Raw genomic sequence first — 22,313 nt, 5'->3', positions numbered from 1 at the left:
CTCATTTTCATTTTAAACTTTTGGCATAGGCGTACCCGCCGACGCTACTTCATGGACCACAATTCTTTGGGGCACATGCTGATAGGACTAGCAGAGTGCGGCCAATCAGATTTTTGTTTATATTCAGGCTCCCTTGAGCCGGTGGGGCTGACGAGCCCATGGCTACGCACCTGCGCGCCTTGAGTGGTACTTTACCTGAGAATATTTTTTGGCAGCCTACGCAGCAACCCCACACACATACCTACTCCCTGCTGACGAGAGGCAACTACCTCGAAACACGTGTCCAGGGATGGCTAACGCGACACTCATTTTCATTTTAAACTTTTGGCATAGGCGTACCCGCCGACGCTACTTCATGGACCACAATTCTTTGGGGCACATGCTGATAGGACTAGCAGAGTGCGGCCAATCAGATTTTTGTTTATATTCAGGCTCCCTTGAGCCGGTGGGGCTGACGAGCCCATGGCTACGCACCTGCGCGCCTTGAGTGGTACTTTACCTGAGAATATTTTTTGGCAGCCTACGCAGCAACCCCACACACATACCTACTCCCTGCTGACGAGAGGCAACTACCTCGAAACACGTGTCCAGGGATGGCTAACGCGACACTCATTTTCATTTTAAACTTTTGGCATAGGCGTACCCGCCGACGCTACTTCATGGACCACAATTCTTTGGGGCACATGCTGATAGGACTAGCAGAGTGCGGCCAATCAGATTTTTGTTTATATTCAGGCTCCCTTGAGCCGGTGGGGCTGACGAGCCCATGGCTACGCACCTGCGCGCCTTGAGTGGTACTTTACCTGAGAATATTTTTTGGCAGCCTACGCAGCAACCCCACACACATACCTACTCCCTGCTGACGAGAGGCAACTACCTCGAAACACGTGTCCAGGGATGGCTAACGCGACACTCATTTTCATTTTAAACTTTTGGCATAGGCGTACCCGCCGACGCTACTTCATGGACCACAATTCTTTGGGGCACATGCTGATAGGACTAGCAGAGTGCGGCCAATCAGATTTTTGTTTATATTCAGGCTCCCTTGAGCCGGTGGGGCTGACGAGCCCATGGCTACGCACCTGCGCGCCTTGAGTGGTACTTTACCTGAGAATATTTTTTGGCAGCCTACGCAGCAACCCCACACACATACCTACTCCCTGCTGACGAGAGGCAACTACCTCGAAACACGTGTCCAGGGATGGCTAACGCGACACTCATTTTCATTTTAAACTTTTGGCATAGGCGTACCCGCCGACGCTACTTCATGGACCACAATTCTTTGGGGCACATGCTGATAGGACTAGCAGAGTGCGGCCAATCAGATTTTTGTTTATATTCAGGCTCCCTTGAGCCGGTGGGGCTGACGAGCCCATGGCTACGCACCTGCGCGCCTTGAGTGGTACTTTACCTGAGAAAAATTTTTGGCAGCCTACGCAGCAACCCCACACACATACCTACTCCCTGCTGACGAGAGGCAACTACCTCGAAACACGTGTCCAGGGATGGCTAACGCGACACTCATTTTCATTTTAAACTTTTGGCATAGGCGTACCCGCCGACGCTACTTCATGGACCACAATTCTTTGGGGCACATGCTGATAGGACTAGCAGAGTGCGGCCAATCAGATTTTTGTTTATATTCAGGCTCCCTTGAGCCGGTGGGGCTGACGAGCCCATGGCTACGCACCTGCGCGCCTTGAGTGGTACTTTACCTGAGAATATTTTTTGGCAGCCTACGCAGCAACCCCACACACATACCTACTCCCTGCTGACGAGAGGCAACTACCTCGAAACACGTGTCCAGGGATGGCTAACGCGACACTCATTTTCATTTTAAACTTTTGGCATAGGCGTACCCGCCGACGCTACTTCATGGACCACAATTCTTTGGGGCACATGCTGATAGGACTAGCAGAGTGCGGCCAATCAGATTTTTGTTTATATTCAGGCTCCCTTGAGCCGGTGGGGCTGACGAGCCCATGGCTACGCACCTGCGCGCCTTGAGTGGTACTTTACCTGAGAATATTTTTTGGCAGCCTACGCAGCAACCCCACACACATACCTACTCCCTGCTGACGAGAGGCAACTACCTCGAAACACGTGTCCAGGGATGGCTAACGCGACACTCATTTTCATTTTAAACTTTTGGCATAGGCGTACCCGCCGACGCTACTTCATGGACCACAATTCTTTGGGGCACATGCTGATAGGACTAGCAGAGTGCGGCCAATCAGATTTTTGTTTATATTCAGGCTCCCTTGAGCCGGTGGGGCTGACGAGCCCATGGCTACGCACCTGCGCGCCTTGAGTGGTACTTTACCTGAGAATATTTTTTGGCAGCCTACGCAGCAACCCCACACACATACCTACTCCCTGCTGACGAGAGGCAACTACCTCGAAACACGTGTCCAGGGATGGCTAACGCGACACTCATTTTCATTTTAAACTTTTGGCATAGGCGTACCCGCCGACGCTACTTCATGGACCACAATTCTTTGGGGCACATGCTGATAGGACTAGCAGAGTGCGGCCAATCAGATTTTTGTTTATATTCAGGCTCCCTTGAGCCGGTGGGGCTGACGAGCCCATGGCTACGCACCTGCGCGCCTTGAGTGGTACTTTACCTGAGAATATTTTTTGGCAGCCTACGCAGCAACCCCACACACATACCTACTCCCTGCTGACGAGAGGCAACTACCTCGAAACACGTGTCCAGGGATGGCTAACGCGACACTCATTTTCATTTTAAACTTTTGGCATAGGCGTACCCGCCGACGCTACTTCATGGACCACAATTCTTTGGGGCACATGCTGATAGGACTAGCAGAGTGCGGCCAATCAGATTTTTGTTTATATTCAGGCTCCCTTGAGCCGGTGGGGCTGACGAGCCCATGGCTACGCACCTGCGCGCCTTGAGTGGTACTTTACCTGAGAATATTTTTTGGCAGCCTACGCAGCAACCCCACACACATACCTACTCCCTGCTGACGAGAGGCAACTACCTCGAAACACGTGTCCAGGGATGGCTAACGCGACACTCATTTTCATTTTAAACTTTTGGCATAGGCGTACCCGCCGACGCTACTTCATGGACCACAATTCTTTGGGGCACATGCTGATAGGACTAGCAGAGTGCGGCCAATCAGATTTTTGTTTATATTCAGGCTCCCTTGAGCCGGTGGGGCTGACGAGCCCATGGCTACGCACCTGCGCGCCTTGAGTGGTACTTTACCTGAGAATATTTTTTGGCAGCCTACGCAGCAACCCCACACACATACCTACTCCCTGCTGACGAGAGGCAACTACCTCGAAACACGTGTCCAGGGATGGCTAACGCGACACTCATTTTCATTTTAAACTTTTGGCATAGGCGTACCCGCCGACGCTACTTCATGGACCACAATTCTTTGGGGCACATGCTGATAGGACTAGCAGAGTGCGGCCAATCAGATTTTTATTTTTATCCTCTTAGAACAAATTGAGAGAAACCCTAGAGGTGGCAATAGAACTCTCAAATTAAGACAACGTGAATCTAAATATATCATAGATTTCCAGACTAAGACCCCTGGAGGATTAAACCAAGAGGAAGAATTATCTGTACATCTTAGAGAATGAATAACTTTGCTATTAGCGTATCATATAGTTTTCCTCAATGTTCATGACTGTGCTTGAGATGTTGTAGAAAGAATAACACCTGTTGGTTGGTAATTTGTGTAATTACAACACTTTTTAAGAGTTTTTAATCTGCATTATTTGTTTTGTTCTATTTTTTAGGAAGGAAGTACATTGGCCCATTCATCTGAATCTACCTGCACGGGCAGTCAATCTGTGCTCTTTTCCTTCTATGCACTTTTGCACTTTAATTCCCCAATTATTCTATATTTCATTCTGTGTTCACCTTTTTTTCTACCTTTTTTCTATCTTTCTTTCTATTGTACATAAATAAGAGATATTATGCCGTTTACATGTTAACGCTATGGTGGTAACTTCAATTCCTCATGTTTGAAATTTGGCACTTGCCAGTAGCTGTGATACCTTGATGGTTGTAGTTGATGTAACTTTATTGATACACTTCAGAAACACATGTAGTTAACTGGATTGTGGCATACTTGTCATCAATTATTGAGGTTCCCCAACTGTGGGATGATGAATTGCTAATTATTGCATTTGTTGAACAATATTGGAATTTAGAGTGCTGCTAGTATTTTTTCCAGCATATGTGTTTTTTATTTTGTAGCCACAACTTTATTTGTCAACTTCGAAATGTGCACTAAACACATGTATCGTGGTTTTCTCATGCAAACCTACTATTATGCTTGCCACAGCTGATTAAGTTAACGATGTTTTTAAAGATATATATCGGATAGGTGCGAACTATTATATAGTGTGTATGCGCCCTTCTTAGGTTAAATAGTGCAATTTTGAGGAGTTTATGTCAGTTGCAGTAGAAAGAACCACTGGGTATCAATTTGTGGATCTGCTTGTATAATGTGCGGTAAGGCAATGAAACATGTACATTACTGTAGAGCTATGTTATTTATAACTTCAAACATGTATTTAGGCTCAGAGATCGGTGACAGCATGTCCGTTATTTGTGTTCATTACACGACTTGTATGAGCAATATAAGAAATACGATTATTACAAACATTTATTTGCATATTCGTAGCATAATACCGATTGTATTTAACAGCTGTTTTTTCCGCGTACAATTTATTTTCTTATTCACAAAACGAAGAATTTTGTTTAGTGTGGTCCTCTTTCTATGCTCATGTTTTTCCCACTATATACGTGGCATTGCCATAGTGACGGCATATGCACGTGATCAAGCCCTTTGGCGAAACGCGTTGTGTGTGATTAAACAGCAGTTTAAACTTTCCAACTTTGGGTCCCTGATTTCTGAGAGCACGCGTAGTGAAAAAGTGATTGTGGATTTATTGGCCGGTTTCTCCGCCGGCGTGCGTGCCACTCTCCAAGGGTCTATGCAAATCCGGAAGGAGCGATCTATGAGAAGGCATTAATTGAGGATTTGAACTTTTTGTGACCGGCCTACGAGAACGCACTTGATCACTGGGATTACGTGAGGTGTTTGCCCGGCAACTGCGCGGACGAGCAGGTAAGCGGGAGTCTGTTACTTCCGTCCTCGAAGGGGGTGAGGGTGGGACGCCTGACGGCGGTTGGGCGTTGTTTTTCCCTCGCACTTCTGGAGTAACGGGGTTGCTAGACATACCGCATTGACTGCCAAGCGCATTTAGTCACGAGTCTTTGAAGTACACGAAGTGCTGAAGTTTACCCTATATAAACTTGGCATCATCAAATGAGCAACGGCCATTGACGAGCACATTCCCAGTCAAGTGAATATTTGTGGCAGAGAGAACCTACTATTAGTAGGGGGAAAGTGGGACCCTTCAGTAAGAAAATAAGTTTAAATAAGCATTATCCTGCTGTTGCACAGCCATGAATGAGGACGATGAACGCAAACTTGCAGCAAAGACTATGTTTGCTCGCAAAACGACGACAGGTCTCAGAGGAATAACCAAGGAAAGCCAACAACAACCTAATGAAGACAAATTACGCAAATATGAAAAATTGAAGAGAAATGAAATTAGCAAGTGGTGGGAAGCAACATCGTTACAACACTATGTAGATCAAGATATGGTCCCTAGGGGGCTGCGAATTTTTACAACTCCCACATATGAGAAACCTAACCCGAAGATGTTAGAAGAGTGGTCACTGAATTCCGCCCACAGTTCAAGAAGGATGCTAGAAATACTCATTAAGTACGCCTGGTCTGACCGGGAGGTCATCCTGGAAGAAATCAGAGTGTTGATTGAAGAACTTAAGACTGATATGGAGAAAGATACTCTAGAGAAAGCCCTAGCCAACATAAAAGAAAGGTTGGTCAAACATGAAGACGACATAAAAGCACGGAAAGAGAGAAAACTGAATCGTGATTATGTGGATTATGACACTGGGCGCATTCTTACGTTTAGCCATAAATATGACCACCTATACAAACATGGTGAAGGTGATCTCTCTAAAACCATTGTTACAAATGATATTTTGGAGAACGAAAATGTCATCACAAGTGAAAGTGAGTCTGACGTGCCCGTAAGAAGTGAGACACCCGCAGCACAAAGTAAAAAACAACTGACTTTTTTAGACGAATACAGGACATTGCGGAGAGGCCGCCAGACCACAAGGGAGACACCAACCCCGAAAACAAGGGGTCAAAGGGAACGTGGACGGGGAAGAGGAAGAGGACACGACGAAATAGCCGAATACGAAGTAGACAACGATGGGAGAAGAGGCAGGGGACGTGGTTCAAAGGGAAGGGGCAGACCATATGCCAAAAGAACATACTAATGGACGAAACAATGGTAAACAAAACTATTGTGAATTTGTCAAAAAGGTTCATGAAACCAATTGAAAAAAGAACTCTGTGCCTGGGCCTCTCTTTCTGTCCTTCCTACCCCTCTAATTATGCCAACAACAGAATTGATCTGTTTAAATACGTTCGCAAGTTAAAATTGAAAAAGTGGCATAAAATTAAGGGTGCTTATGGTAGACAAGCTAAAGAGAGTGGTACAAGCAATCAAGATTATGATTTTGTTTTAGGAGACATTGATGTACTCAATACCATTACTGAGTTGAGTTCAGTTGGTGGTGTGGTAGGAGAAGAGAGTGGTGCTACACAATTATTGATTGAATTGGATGTTACAACAGATGCCTCTGCAGATACGGAGTTTAAACCGAAATCGAGTTTTATGCCAACATTACTACACGATAACATAGACACCTTTCATGAATGTGTTGGAAAGGCCCTCAATGCAGTAAGACAAAACAAAAATAAAAATGAATATAAACGTGGAGGAAGCTCTAATCTGACCATTAAACAAAGGAAAGCTCTCAAGTCATTGATGGACGATGATAGTATTACCATTCGACCTTCGGACAAAGGGGGCAATATTGTCATCTTAGATCGTGAACAATATATAAAGGAGGCAGATAGACAACTTACTGATACTACTTTTTACCAAGTTGTTGATTTCCAACAGTATAATGCAAGCATTACCACAATTTGGGAACTTCTGACAGATTGGAAAGACAAGGGGATACTGACATGGGAAGAATATGGTTATCTTAAATGTGATTGCCCTGTTCTCCCTGTTATGTATCTACTGCCCAAGATACATAAAGACCCCATTGTTCCACCTGGGAGGCCCATAGTTTCTTCCAAGGGCAGTGTTGCAGAACATGTTTCTAAATATATAGACCATTTCCTTAGGGGCTATGTGATGTCATTGGATAGTTACATCAAAGATACTAAAGACTTTCTTAAAAAAATTGAAAGCTTAGGATGGGATGAGGATAGCATTTTCATTACTTTGGATGTACACAGTCTGTACACCATTATCAACCATAAACATGGTTTAGAAGCCTGCAAATATTATCTTATGAACAGAGCTATCAGATTCCGTGAACATACTCACATGCTACTTACTATGTTGGAATACTGCTTAACGAATAATATTTTTCTATTCAATGGTGTCCTCTACAAACAGATCAACGGGACTGCGATGGGATCATGCTTTGCTCCCAGCTTTGCCAATCTCTTCATGGGGAGCTGGGAGGAAGGCATTCGATCCCATCCATCCCTTCAACAAGATTGGAAGCGGGTGTCGATGTGGTTACGATATATCGACGACCTGTTTATCGTATGGAAAGGATCATTAGAAGAGGCACATGATTTCATTGAAAAATTGAACAAGAATGACTTTAACATCATTCTTAGTGGTACCATCAGTGAGACACAAGTGGAGTACCTAGATGTCAAACTAGTAATAAGGGAGAACAAGGTACATACATCACTGTACCGTAAAAGTACAGCAGGAAACAGTGTTCTGCATGCCCTCAGCAGCCATCCAGATACCCTTAAATGGAGTATCCCATATGGTGAGCTGCTGAGGGCAAAAAGTTACTGCAATACGGAAGAGGCATATAAACTGGAAAGCAATTGTATCACTGACAGGTTCAGGGAGAGGGGGTATCCGAGCTGGGTCCTCAAAAAAGCACTGGCTAGAGCTGCAGGAGTGGATAGGGCGAATACCATCTCTGACCCATTACCAGATTGTACTAAGGAAGATAACACTACCAGAGTGATAATGACATACGGATCTGATTCAAAAACCATTAAGAGAATCATCACAAAGAATTGGGATATTTTGAAAAACGACAGTGTAATAGGTGGAAGTATTCCTGATAGACCTAGTATTACACATCGTAGAAATAGGAACATTAGAGATTTGCTTGTGCATAGTGATGTAACCATATATCCCCCGAACAACATCCAGGGTCTCGAAGGTTTTTACCCATGCAGCCACTGCAAGGCTTGTAAAAACAGCACATCCCAAAAGAAAGTATCGTACAATGGCATCAGCAAAAACATCACCCAATTTTTGACTTGCAGCTCTGTATTTGTAATATATGTTATAGAGTGCACTTGTAAATTATGGTATATTGGAAGTACCACCTGTATGGCCAAGAAACGGATTTTAGAACATTGTAGGGCCATTACTAATTTCGATCAGAAATGCCCTGTGGCACGGCACTTCAGGGACAAGCATTTTTCTAACATCAATGAGTTGCGTTACATCCTCTTAGAACAAATTGAGAGAAACCCTAGAGGTGGCAATAGAACTCTCAAATTAAGACAACGTGAATCTAAATATATCATAGATTTCCAGACTAAGACCCCTGGAGGATTAAACCAAGAGGAAGAATTATCTGTACATCTTAGAGAATGAATAACTTTGCTATTAGCGTATCATATAGTTTTCCTCAATGTTCATGACTGTGCTTGAGATGTTGTAGAAAGAATACCACCTGTTGGTGGGTAATTTGTGTAATTACAACACTTTTTAAGAGTTTTTAATCTGCATTATTTGTTTTGTTCTATTTTTTAGGAAGGAAGTACATGGGCCCATTCATCTGAATCTACCTGCACGGGCAGTCAATCTGTGCTCTTTTCCTTCTATGCACTTTTGCACTTTAATTCCCCAATTATTCTATATTTCATTCTGTGTTCACCTTTTTTTCTACCTTTTTTCTATCTTTCTTTCTATTGTACATAAATAAGAGATATTATGCCGTTTACATGTTAACGCTATGGTGGTAACTTCAATTCCTCATGTTTGAAATTTGGCACTTGCCAGTAGCTGTGATACCTTGATGGTTGTAGTTGATGTAACTTTATTGATACACTTCAGAAACACATGTAGTTAACTGGATTGTGGCATACTTGTCATCAATTATTGAGGTTCCCCAACTGTGGGATGATGAATTGCTAATTATTGCATTTGTTGAACAATATTGGAATTTAGAGTGCTGCTAGTATTTTTTCCAGCATATGTGTTTTTTATTTTGTAGCCACAACTTTATTTGTCAACTTCGAAATGTGCACTAAACACATGTATCGTGGTTTTCTCATGCAAACCTACTATTATGCTTGCCACAGCTGATTAAGTTAACGATGTTTTTAAAGATATATATCGGATAGGTGCGAACTATTATATAGTGTGTATGCGCCCTTCTTAGGTTAAATAGTGCAATTTTGAGGAGTTTATGTCAGTTGCAGTAGAAAGAACCACTGGGTATCAATTTGTGGATCTGCTTGTATAATGTGCAGTAAGGCAATGAAACATGTACATTACTGTAGAGCTATGTTATTTATAACTTCAAACATGTATTTAGGCTCAGAGATCAGTGACAGCATGTCCGTTATTTGTGTTCATTACACGACTTGTATGAGCAATATAAGAAATACGATTATTACAAACATTTATTTGCATATTCGTAGCATAATACCGATTGTATTTAACAGCTGTTTTTTCCGCGTACAATTTATTTTCTTATTCACAAAACGAAGAATTTTGTTTATTGTGGTCCTCTTTCTATGCTCATGTTTTTCCCACTATATACGTGGCGTTGCCATAGTGACGGCATATGCACGTGATCAAGCCCTTTGGCGAAACGCGTTGTGTGTGATTAAACAGCAGTTTAAACTTTCCAACTTTGGGTCCCTGATTTCTGAGAGCACGCGTAGTGAAAAAGTGATTGTGGATTTATTGGCCGGTTTCTCCGCCGGCGTGCGTGCCACTCTCCATGGGTCTATGCAAATCCGGAAGGAGCGATCTATGAGAAGGCATTAATTGAGGATTTGAACTTTTTGTGACCGGCCTAAGAGAACGCACTTGATCACTGGGATTACGTGAGGTGTTTGCCCGGCAACTGCGCGGACGAGCAGGTAAGCGGGAGTCTGTTACTTCCGTCCTCGAAGGGGGTGAGGGTGGGACGCCTGACGGCGGTTGGGCGTTGTTTTTCCCTCGCACTTCTGGAGTAACGGGGTTGCTAGACATACCGCATTGACTGCCAAGCGCATTTAGTCACGAGTCTTTGAAGTACACGAAGTGCTGAAGTTTACCCTATATAAACTTGGCATCATCAAATGAGCAACGGCCATTGACGAGCACATTCCCAGTCAAGTGAATATTTGTGGCAGAGAGAACCTACTATTAGTAGGGGGAACGTGGGACCCTTCAGTAAGAAAATAAGTTTAAATAAGCATTATCCTGCTGTTGCACAGCCATGAATGAGGACGATGAACGCAAACTTGCAGCAAAGACTATGTTTGCTCGCAAAACGACGACAGGTCTCAGAGGAATAACCAAGGAAAGCCAACAACAACCTAATGAAGACAAATTACGCAAATATGAAAAATTGAAGAGAAATGAAATTAGCAAGTGGTGGGAAGCAACATCGTTACAACACTATGTAGATCAAGATATGGTCCCTAGGGGGCTGCAAATTTTTACAACTCCCACATATGAGAAACCTAACCCGAAGATGTTAGAAGAGTGGTCACTGAATTCCGCCCACAGTTCAAGAAGGATGCTAGAATACTCATTAAGTACGCCTGGTCTGACCGGGAGGTCATCCTGGAAGAAATCAGAGTGTTGATTGAAGAACTTAAGACTGATATGGAGAAAGATACTCTAGAGAAAGCCCTAGCCAACATAAAAGAAAGGTTGGTCAAACATGAAGACGACATAAAAGCACGGAAAGAGAGAAAACTGAATCGTGATTATGTGGATTATGACACTGGGCGCATTCTTACTTTTAGCCATAAATATGACCACCTATACAAACATGGTGAAGGTGATCTCTCTAAAACCATTGTTACAAATGATATTTTGGAGAACGAAAATGTCATCACAAGTGAAAGTGAGTCTGACGTGCCCGTAAGAAGTGAGACACCCGCAGCACAAAGTAAAAAACAACTGACTTTTTTAGACGAATACAGGACATTGCGGAGAGGCCGCCAGACCACAAGGGAGACACCAACCCCGAAAACAAGGGGTCAAAGGGGACGTGGACGGGGAAGAGGAAGAGGACACGACGAAATCGCCGAATACGAAGTAGACAACGATGGGAGAAGAGGCAGGGGACGTGGTTCAAAGGGAAGGGGCAGACCATATGCCAAAAGAACATACTAATGGACGAAACAATGGTAAACAAAACTATTGTGAATTTGTCAAAAAGGTTCATGAAACCAATTGAAAAAAGAACTCTGTGCCTGGGCCTCTCTTTCTGTCCTTCCTACCCCTCTAATTATGCCAACGACAGAATTGATCTGTTTAAATACGTTCGCAAGTTAAAATTGAAAAAGTGGCATAAAATTAAGGGTGCTTATGGTAGACAAGCTAAAGAGAGTGGTACAAGCAATCAAGATTATGATTTTGTTTTAGGAGACATTGATGTACTCAATAACATTACTGAGTTGAGTTCAGTTGGTGGTGTGGTAGGAGAAGAGAGTGGTGCTACACAATTATTGATTGAATTGGATGTTACAACAGATGCCTCTGCAGATACGGAGTTTAAACCGAAATCGAGTTTTATGCCAACATTACCACACGATAACATAGACACCTTTCATGAATGTGTTGGAAAGGCCCTCAATGCAGTAAGACAAAACAAAAATAAAAATGAATATAAACGTGGAGGAAGCTCTAATCTGACCATTGAACAAAGGAAAGCTCTCAAGTCATTGATGGACGATGATAGTATTACCATTCGACCTTCGGACAAAGGGGGCAATATTGTCATCTTATATCGTGAACAATATATAAAGGAGGCAGATAGACAACTTACTGATACTACTTTTTACCAAGTTGTTGATTTCCAACAGTATAATGCAAGCATTACCACAATTTGGGAACTTCTGACAGATTGGAAAGACAAGGGGATACTGACATGGGAAGAATATGGTTATCTTAAATGTGATTGCCCTGTTCTCCCTGTTATGTATCTACTGCCCAAGATACATAAAGACCCCATTGTTCCACCTGGGAGGCCCATAGTTTCTTCCAAGGGCAGTGTTGCAGAACATGTTTCTAAATATATAGACCATTTCCTTAGGGGCTATGTGATGTCATTGGATAGTTACATCAAAGATACTAAAGACTTTCTTAAAAAAATTGAAAGCTTAGCATGGGATGAGGATAGCATTTTCATTACTTTGGATGTACACAGTCTGTACACCATTATCAACCATAAACATGGTTTAGAAGCCTGCAAATATTATCTTATGAACAGAGCTTTCAGATTCCGTGAACATACTCACATGCTACTTACTATGTTGGAATACTGCTTAACGAATAATATTTTTCTATTCAATTGTGTCCTCTACAAACAGGTCAACGGGACTGCGATGGGATCATGCTTTGCTCCCAGCTTTGCCAATCTCTTCATGGGGAGCTGGGAGGAAGGCATTCGATCCCATCCATCCCTTCAACAAGATTGGAAGCGGGTGTCGATGTGGTTACGCTATATCGACGACCTGTTTATCGTATGGAAAGGATCATTAGAAGAGGCACATGATTTCATTGAAAAATTGAACAAGAATGACTTTAACATCATTCTTAGTGGTACCATTAGTAAAACACAAGTGGAGTACCTAGATGTCAAACTAGTAATAAGGGAGAACAAGGTACATACATCACTGTACCGTAAAAGTACAGCAGGAAACAGTGTTCTGCATGCCCTCAGCAGCCATCCAGATACCCTTAAATGGAGTATCCCATATGGTGAGCTGCTGAGGGCAAAAAGGAACTGCAATACGGAAGAGGCATATAAACTGGAAAGCAATTGTATCACTGACAGGTTCAGGGAGAGGGGGTATCCGAGCTGGGTCCTCAAAAAAGCACTGGCTAGAGCTGCAGGAGTGGATAGGGCGAATACCATCTCTGACCCATTACCAGATTGTACTAAGGAAGATAACACTACCAGAGTGATAATGACATACGGATCTGATTCAAAAACCAGTAAGAGAATCATCACAAAGAATTGGGATATTTTGAAAAACGACAGTGTAATAGGTGGAAGTATTCCTGATAGACCTAGTATTACATATCGTAGAAATAGGAACATTAGAGATTTGCTTGTGCATAGTGATGTAACCATATATCCCCCGAACAACATCCAGGGTCTCGAAGGTTTTTACCCATGCAGCCACTGCAAGGCTTGTAAAAACAGCACATCCCAAAAGAAAGTATCGTACAATGGCATCAGCAAAAACATCACCCAATTTTTGACTTGCAGCTCTGTATTTGTAATATATGTTATAGAGTGCACTTGTAAATTATGGAATATTGGAAGTACCACCTGTATGGCCAAGAAACGGATTTTAGAACATTGTAGGGCCATTACTAATTTCGATCAGAAATACCCTCTGGCACGGCACTTCAGGGACAAGCATTTTTCTAACATCAATGAGTTGCGTTACATCCTCTTAGAACAAATTGAGAGAAACCCTAGAGGTGGCAATAGAACTCTCAAATTAAGACAACGTGAATCTAAATATATCATAGATTTCCAGACTAAGACCCCTGGAGGATTAAACCAAGAGGAAGAATTATCTGTACATCTTAGAGAATGAATAACTTTGCTATTAGCGTATCATATAGTTTTCCTCAATGTTCATGACTGTGCTTAAGATGTTGTAGAAAGAATACCACCTGTTGGTGGGTAATTTGTGTAATTACAACACTTTTTAAGAGTTTTTAATCTGCATTATTTGTTTTGTTCTATTTTTTAGGAAGGAAGTACATGGGCCCATTCATCTGAATCTACCTGCACGGGCAGTCAATCTGTGCTCTTTTCCTTCTATGCACGTTTGCACTTTAATTCCCCAATTATTCTATATTTCATTCTGTGTTCACCTTTTTTTCTACCTTTTTTCTATCTTTCTTTCTATTGTACATAAATAAGAGATATTATGCCGTTTACATGTTAACGCTATGGTGGTAACTTCAATTCCTCATGTTTGAAATTTGGCACTTGCCAGTAGCTGTGATACCTTGATGGTTGTAGTTGATGTAACTTTATTGATACACTTCAGAAACACATGTAGTTAACTGGATTGTGGCATACTTGTCATCAATTATTGAGGTTCCCCAACTGTGGGATGATGAATTGCTAATTATTGCATTTGTTGAACAATATTGGAATTTAGAGTGCTGCTAGTATTTTTTCCAGCATATGTGTTTTTTATTTTGTAGCCGCAACTTTATTTGTCAACTTCGAAATGTGCACTAAACACATGTATCGTGGTTTTCTCATGCAAACCTACTATTATGCTTGCCACAGCTGATTAAGTTAACGATGTTTTTAAAGATATATATCGGATAGGTGCGAACTATTATATAGTGTGTATGCGCCCTTCTTAGGTTAAATAGTGCAATTTTGAGGAGTTTATGTCAGTTGCAGTAGAAAGAACCACTGGGTATCAATTTGTGGATCTGCTTGTATAATGTGCGGTAAGGCAATGAAACATGTACATTACTGTAGAGCTATGTTATTTATAACTTCAAACATGTATTTAGGCTCAGAGATCGGTGACAGCATGTCCGTTATTTGTGTTCATTACACGACTTGTATGAGCAATATAAGAAATACGATTATTACAAACATTTATTTGCATATTCGTAGCATAATACCGATTGTATGTAACAGCTGTTTTTTCCGCGTACAATTTATTTTCTTATTCACAAAACGAAGAATTTTGTTTATTGTGGTCCTCTTTCTATGCTCATGTTTTTCCCACTATATACGTGGCGTTGCCATAGTGACGGCATATGCACGTGATCAAGCCCTTTGGCGAAACAGCAGTTTAAACTTTCCAACTTTGGGTCCCTGATTTCTGAGAGCACGCGTAGTGAAAAAGTGATTGTGGATTTATTGGCCGGTTTCTCCGCCGGCGTGCGTGCCACTCTCCATGGGTCTATGCAAATCCGGAAGGAGCGATCTATGAGAAGGCATTAATTGAGGATTTGAACTTTTTGTGACCGGCCTACGAGAACGCACTTGATCACTGGGATTACGTGAGGTGTTTGCCCGGCAACTGCGCGGACGAGCAGGTAAGCGGGAGTCTGTTACTTCCGTCCTCGAAGGGGGTGAGGGTGGGACGCCTGACGGCGGTTGGGCGTTGTTTTTCCCTCGCACTTCTGGGGTAACGGGGTTGCTAGACATACCGCATTGACTGCCGAGCGCATTTAGTCACGAGGCTTTGAAGTACACGAAGTGCTGAAGTTTACCCTATATAAACTTGGCATCATCAAATGAGCAACGGCCATTGACGAGCACATTCCCAGTCAAGTGAATATTAGTGACGGCATATGCACGTGATCAAGCCCTTTGGCGAAACGCGTTGTGTGTGATTAAACAGCAGTTTAAACTTTCCAACTTTGGGTCCCTGATTTCTGAGAGCACGCGTAGTGAAAAAGTGATTGTGGATATATATATATATATATATATATTCACTGAAAAAACCATAGGTTTCACACATGTTATAGTTAGCTGGACATTTCACTCGTAAAAAACCAATGAAATTCCCCCGTTATAGTTAGTGCAGGCAACTATAACTCACGCGACCGCAATCCTCTGCTGATGACGTCGGATATTACAGCACTGTATTTAGACACTTATTTACCCATGTCTTCTTCCATTATTCTTTAGCTATACATATATTACAAATATTTATTTTTCAGAAAGACACATATGTCATCAGTGATGTAATATCTGACGTCATCAGCAGAGGATTGCGGTCGCGTGAGTTATAGTTGCCTGCACTAACTATAACGGGGGAATTTCATTGGTTTTTTATGAGTGAAATGTCCAGCTAACTATAACATGTGTGAAACCTATGGTTTTTTAAGTGAATTTGCAAGGTTTTTTAAATGCTAATTCCTAACTATAACGTGTGTGAAACCTATGGTTTTTTAAGTGAATTTGTACGGTTTTTTAAATGCTAAGTTATGTATTTATAATGTTTTTTTTTTTAGGGTTTACACCGTGCGCGCACCGTGCTCGCTCTGTGGGCACTAGGTGCGCTTCGCGCACTGAGCACCCACTGTCCGGCGTGCACGCACCGTGCGCGCACCCTGCGAAATTTAAAAAAAAATTAAAATGTTTTTTCACCCTAGGGGGTCCTTCTGTAACCCCCTGCCAAAGGCTAGGGGGTCAGGAACTGTCCACCCTGCCCCCTTTTCACGTTCTCCACCTTTGTTTTTCACCCCCTCAGACTGCTAGAGACAAAATGGCGGCCGACACTTCCTGGTTTCGACCGATTCGAATGTTTACCGACATCCAACAACCACGGCAGGGTGCGCGCACAGGGCGCGCACGGTGCACGCGTACAGATATTGATATGGTTTTAATTGCTATTTTCTCAGGAAATACTGAACAGATTTACACCAGACCTGCAAAAGGCACTTCCTTGACCTTATGGCTACCTCTCTGCCAAATTTCACGTAATTCTGTTCAGCCGTTCGGGCTGTAGCTGCGACTAAAGGTCCTATGGAAAAATGCATGGGGAAAATGCGTTTTGGGACCCCCCCTTGTTCTCGGCCCCCGCTTGATGAATCACCCCGAGACTTTCAGGGTAGGAGCTGAGCGGAGCACCCCATTAGTTTTGAAAATTTCGCGAGGATTCGTCAACCGGCGCCAAAGTTATTCAAAATAGAATTTTCAGATTTCCTATGGAAACACGGTCCTAACTATAACTATCTACTGGTGACCGCCAGTAGATAATATATATATATATATATATATATTACCTACTGGCCCTCGCCAGTAGGTAGTTATAGTTAGGACCTATTTTCCATAGGAAATCCGCAACATTCTATTTGGAATAACGTTGGCGCCGATTGACGAATCTTCGCGAAATTTTACAAACCTTTAGCCAGCTCCGGTCCGCTCCTATCCTGAAAATTTCATGGTGATTCATCAAGCGGGGCCCGAGAAAAAAGGGGGGTCCCAAAACGCATTTTTCCCATGCATTTTCCCATAGGACCTGTTGACGCAGCTACAGCCCGAACTGCTGAACGGAATTACACCAAATTAGGCAAAGAGGTAGTCCTCAGTTCAGACTCGTGCCTTTTGCTTAAATGGTGTAAATACGTACAGTAGTTCCTGAGAAAATTAGAGTTAAAAAGAAAAATATATCTGGGTGGAGCCTAACCACACATCTCATCGTGAGATCTGATTGGCTGTCAGTAGTTCATCCAAGAAGTGTTGGCAGCCATCTTGGGACCAAGATACATAATAGCACCTCATTAAAAATCATTGTAGTTAATAGAAGGTTTTAAGACTTTAGTTACATTATAAATCATTTGTTGATGGTTCCATACTCATTTTAGGAATTGTGGTGTGTTCTAAGGTGATTTTACCATGTGAAAAAGCCTTCTGCTGTGATCTCATGAATCATGTTTGAGAGAAAACTATTTTCTCATGCTTTTCCCACAGAGGTTTGGAAGGTGATCTATAAGCTAAACTGAGAGCATATTTTCTGTAAGTTCACATTATCTTTCTCAATCATGTGAGAATGAAGTCTGACATTCTCAGTAAAACATGTACATCCAACAAGGGCAGAGACTGTCAGTTGATTCTTTTGTGTTCGTCTTCAGCTTCCCAGAGTGTTCTAAAGAACAACTAGAGCGCTAACAGTCCTACTTATGACAGGCGTATTGCACATCTGAAGCCATCTTGATTGGAATAAAGTGGTAACTCTTAAAACATTTAATTTAAAAAGGAACAAAATGAGGGGGTTCATTTTGCCATAGAAAGTATGATTAGTGCTGCAGAAAGAAAAATGAGGGCACATTTTGAGTGACTTCTCAAATCCTATTCTATTTCATTAAAACATTCTGATATGCAGACTGAAACATGCACTTTTAATACCAGCAGCAGACTTCCGTGGTTAGCAGTAGCTTTACTACAGTGATCTAATGAGCAACTAGAGTGCTAACATTTTGAATTTATGACAAATGTGTGACATATCTGAATACCTTCTTGATGGAATCAAAGTAAAAAACTGAAAGCATTTCCTACTGAGGAGACTGCAGTAAATGAGGAAATTAAGAAACTTCATAACAAATTAATCTCCCAAGATGGCCACCAGGGACAAAAGAGCCCAAATGCAGCACAAATATCACCCAGATGTAGCCCACATGTGGCCCAATGACAAAAGTGTGCAAAACACTTATTTTTTGTGTATTTGCAGTTTTATATAGTGCAGACTTGTCAGGTATTGGAGTGCTTTACATGAGCATTGGTTACATCACACAAGATCAAATTCATTTTGGTTGTAGACATGGGGAGATTAAGTGATTCGACCAGAATAACAGAATGGTGAGCTGAAGCAGAAACTCCAACCTGGTTCCCCAGTTGCAAAGTCTGCAGCTCTGGAAGTAACACCACATCCTCTCCCCTAAGTGCAACATTTAATCAAGTGGTCAACTGGATAAAAAAACATAAAGATTACAAATAATTTAAAAGTTCTTTGTGCTATTTGAAAACTCAGAAAATATGTCCTCATTTTAGTTTTTTAGAGCACTAACCATAATTTTGATGCAAATAAGACCCTCTCATGTATGTAATTTCTAAAGGAAATGCTCTAGGTATTAAAGTTTTGATTACATCAAGATGCCGTCAGGCGTTCCACACTTTTGTAATAAATATAGAATGTTAACAATCTAGTTGTTCATTGGGATACTGTTGAGAGGCCAGGGGCACGGACTCTGAAAATTGAAGGCAGCTAGGAGAGTGCAGAGGCAACAATTTGACCACACTGGGCAGGAAGGAAGGGCAGTGGCAGCACAACAGACTATGGAGGGCAGTGGAAAGGGGGGCAAGGGCAACAAACCAATAATACAGGACTGGCAAGAGAGGCTGTGGCAATATAATAGACCACTGTGGACAGAAGGAAGAGGCAGTGGTAGTACAATCATACATGCCAACAGACCCGTTTCAGCCAGGAAACGTCCAATGTTTTTAAGCTCAAATGGGCTTTATTTGATCTGTCTCCTGTCTACAATCTCCTCTTTTTCAATGTAACTCAAAGGGGAAAATCAATACCCCAGTTTTTTTTCAAATCTCCCTCTTACCAAGTTCAAAATGATTGCAAGTATGGTACATTGGAACATGGTAGGCAGGAGGAATTGGGGTAGGGACATGGACTCGGATAACAGAGGACAGGAGGGACATGGAGCGGTGCACCAAACTGACCCTACAGGGCAGGCATCAGGGTTTTCAGCAGCACAATGCATCACACAGGGCATGCGGGACGGGAGTGCAGCACAACAATCCATAGAAAGCAATAGGGAGGGGACAGGACCATGCACATGGACAACAGAGAACAGAGGGGACAGAGGCAATGGTAGCTAGCTGACCATAATGGACAGACAGGAGAGAAAGCTGCAGCATAACAGACCATAAAGGGCAGGAGGGACGGATCAGGGGCATTACAATGGAACAGACAAGCCAGGAGGGAGGGAATAGGGGTCTGCACATGGAAACAGAGGGCTGGGGGCAAGGTGCCAGGGCAGGAGCAGCAAGATGACCATGGAGGTCAGGCAGGATGGGCACTAGAAACAAGACACACCATGGAGAGCAACAGTGAGACTATGATGGCATACACACAGACCATAGAGGGAAGGAGGGAGGGGGTCAGGGGCAGCTAGCTGACCACACAGGGAAGGTGGAAGGGGCCATGGCAGCACAGAAGACCATGCATGGCAAGCAGGAGGGTTAGTGGTAACACAATGGCAATGATGGGCAAGAAGGAGGGTGCAGGGGCATGCACAAAGGACCATGGAGGATAGAAGGGAGGGTCAGGACCTGGGCACAGACAAGAGAGTTCAGGAAAAGGAGCCTCACAACAGACCGCGTGGGGCAGACAGGAGTAGCAGTTGCAGCACAACAGACCAGGGAGGGCAGAAGGGTGTGCAGTAAAATGGACCATGGAGGACAGGAGGAAGGGGATAGGGGCATGGCATGTGGACAGGCAGGTTGGAGGTGGCAGGGACAGGTTACAGTCATCTGACAATGCTAGGCAGGTGGGAGGGGAGTGGCAGCTCAACAGAACACTCAGAGTAGATAGGAGTGGCAGGTCCATGGAACATGGTGGGCAAAAAGGATGGAGCAGGGGCATGCACAAAGACATTGGAGGGCAGGGGGAAGGACAATAGGGGCAGCAACATCCCCTGACCCTCCACCCCCATCGCAAAATGTAATGCCTGTGAAAAGGGTAGGTGGACGCAGTGTTATATAGAACATAGTCCTGAGAGCACGATTGAAAATGAAAACTAGATATAGTATATGGTATAAACTATGCACCAAAAAGTGTGATATAAGATGAACCGGGGCGTGAAATATAATATACAATACATTGTGCGCAATGACAGATTCATTGGGGAGCGCGAGATAGCACAGGCACTAGCGCGTGCTATGCGATATGCGCCTTGGAGTGTAATATGCACAGGGCGGTGTTGTGTAACCTAACTAGTCTCTAAAGTTGTAATATAAAATATGTGCTGGGGAGTGTAACGTTGCATATGCACTGTGACAAAGATATGGATATGGATCCCAGATTGTAATATGTATGGCATAGCGATGTGCGTTATAACATGGGCATCGAGGAAGGCACGTTAGATGGGGCAATATAACCCGTGCAAAGGCAAGTGTGGCATGACATATTCACGGGGTGGTGTTAAAGTGCACATGGGCTAGAGAGTGTCATAGCATACGTACTAGCTGGTGGAATACAACACAGAGGTGTGTGGCACTCGGTGGGCACTGGTGGGTGTAACACAGCATTGGGCTCAGCCAGGAGCACGCTGTAACTCTCAAGTGAGGTTCGTCTCGTTTCTAGAGAGTAAAATAAAAAGTATTACACACCTGGCGGTGGATGTGTGTTTTATTGACCGTAAGGGGGGTTTCTTGCATAGTTTGGTGGAATTTTTGTCGAATCCCCTTTGAATGGCTTGGTGTGCGTGTGTATTAATGTGCCCGTCAATAGCTACACATGTTTGTATAAATAAACAACAAGGGTGTCTACTTGGAGAGTACCCACCGGCGGGGTAAATACATTCCACGTGGATTCATTGTATGCATAGTTGCCTTTTAATGACTATCACGCAAATCGTCATGGTGATAGGTACATACGGTTTATCCAGCATGTCCTAGGTGTTTCTATCAATATATATTTTTTTAAAATAATAAAAAACAAAGGCCGGCCCCGGGGATGGGGTCCCCAGGGCCATAAGTGGCCTGAGGAGGGGGGCAACGCAGCCCCCCTCCTGAAGAATAAAAAAAAAAAGGCCATGACCCTGGGGTTGGGGTCCCCGGGTCCGGTTAAGGCCTTGGGAGGGGGGCCATGCAAGGCCCCCTTCCAAATGTATTTTTTCGTTCAACAAAAAAAATTAAGGTGCAGGCCCTGGGGGATGGGGTCCCCAGGGCCAATAAATTAGAAAAAGAAGGGGGGACACACAGCACTCCTTCTTAAAAAAATAAAATAAATAAAAGACAGGCATCACGCCGGAGGCCATGCCCCCTCCTTGCAGCACTCTGCAAACGCGCCCCCTGGCCAGTTGTAAGTTGGGGAATTAATTCCCCTTCAATACTGAGGGTCCCTGAGGGCCAACTAGCCCAACAGGTATCTCCAGTATGCGCCAGGGAGCTGTGTTGCAGGCAGGTGTTCTGGGGCCACGCCCCTTTTTACACCTTTATGCAACGCAGCTCTGTGGAGGTACCTAGTGGGCTAGTTTGACCCTAGGGACCCTTAGGATTCAAGGTGACTTAATCTCTCAACTTAGAACGGCCACAGGGCGCGTTTACACAGTGGTGAAGGGAGGGGACGGGGCCTGAGGTGATGTGTGCAAACACGCCCTGTGACGCGTTTTAAGTTGGGGAAATA

The sequence above is a fragment of the Triturus cristatus genome, chromosome 5_1, assembly GCF_964204655.1.
Source record: "Triturus cristatus chromosome 5_1, aTriCri1.1, whole genome shotgun sequence".
Taxonomy (NCBI): domain Eukaryota; kingdom Metazoa; phylum Chordata; class Amphibia; order Caudata; family Salamandridae; genus Triturus; species Triturus cristatus.
This window is presented reverse-complemented; position numbering follows the sequence as displayed.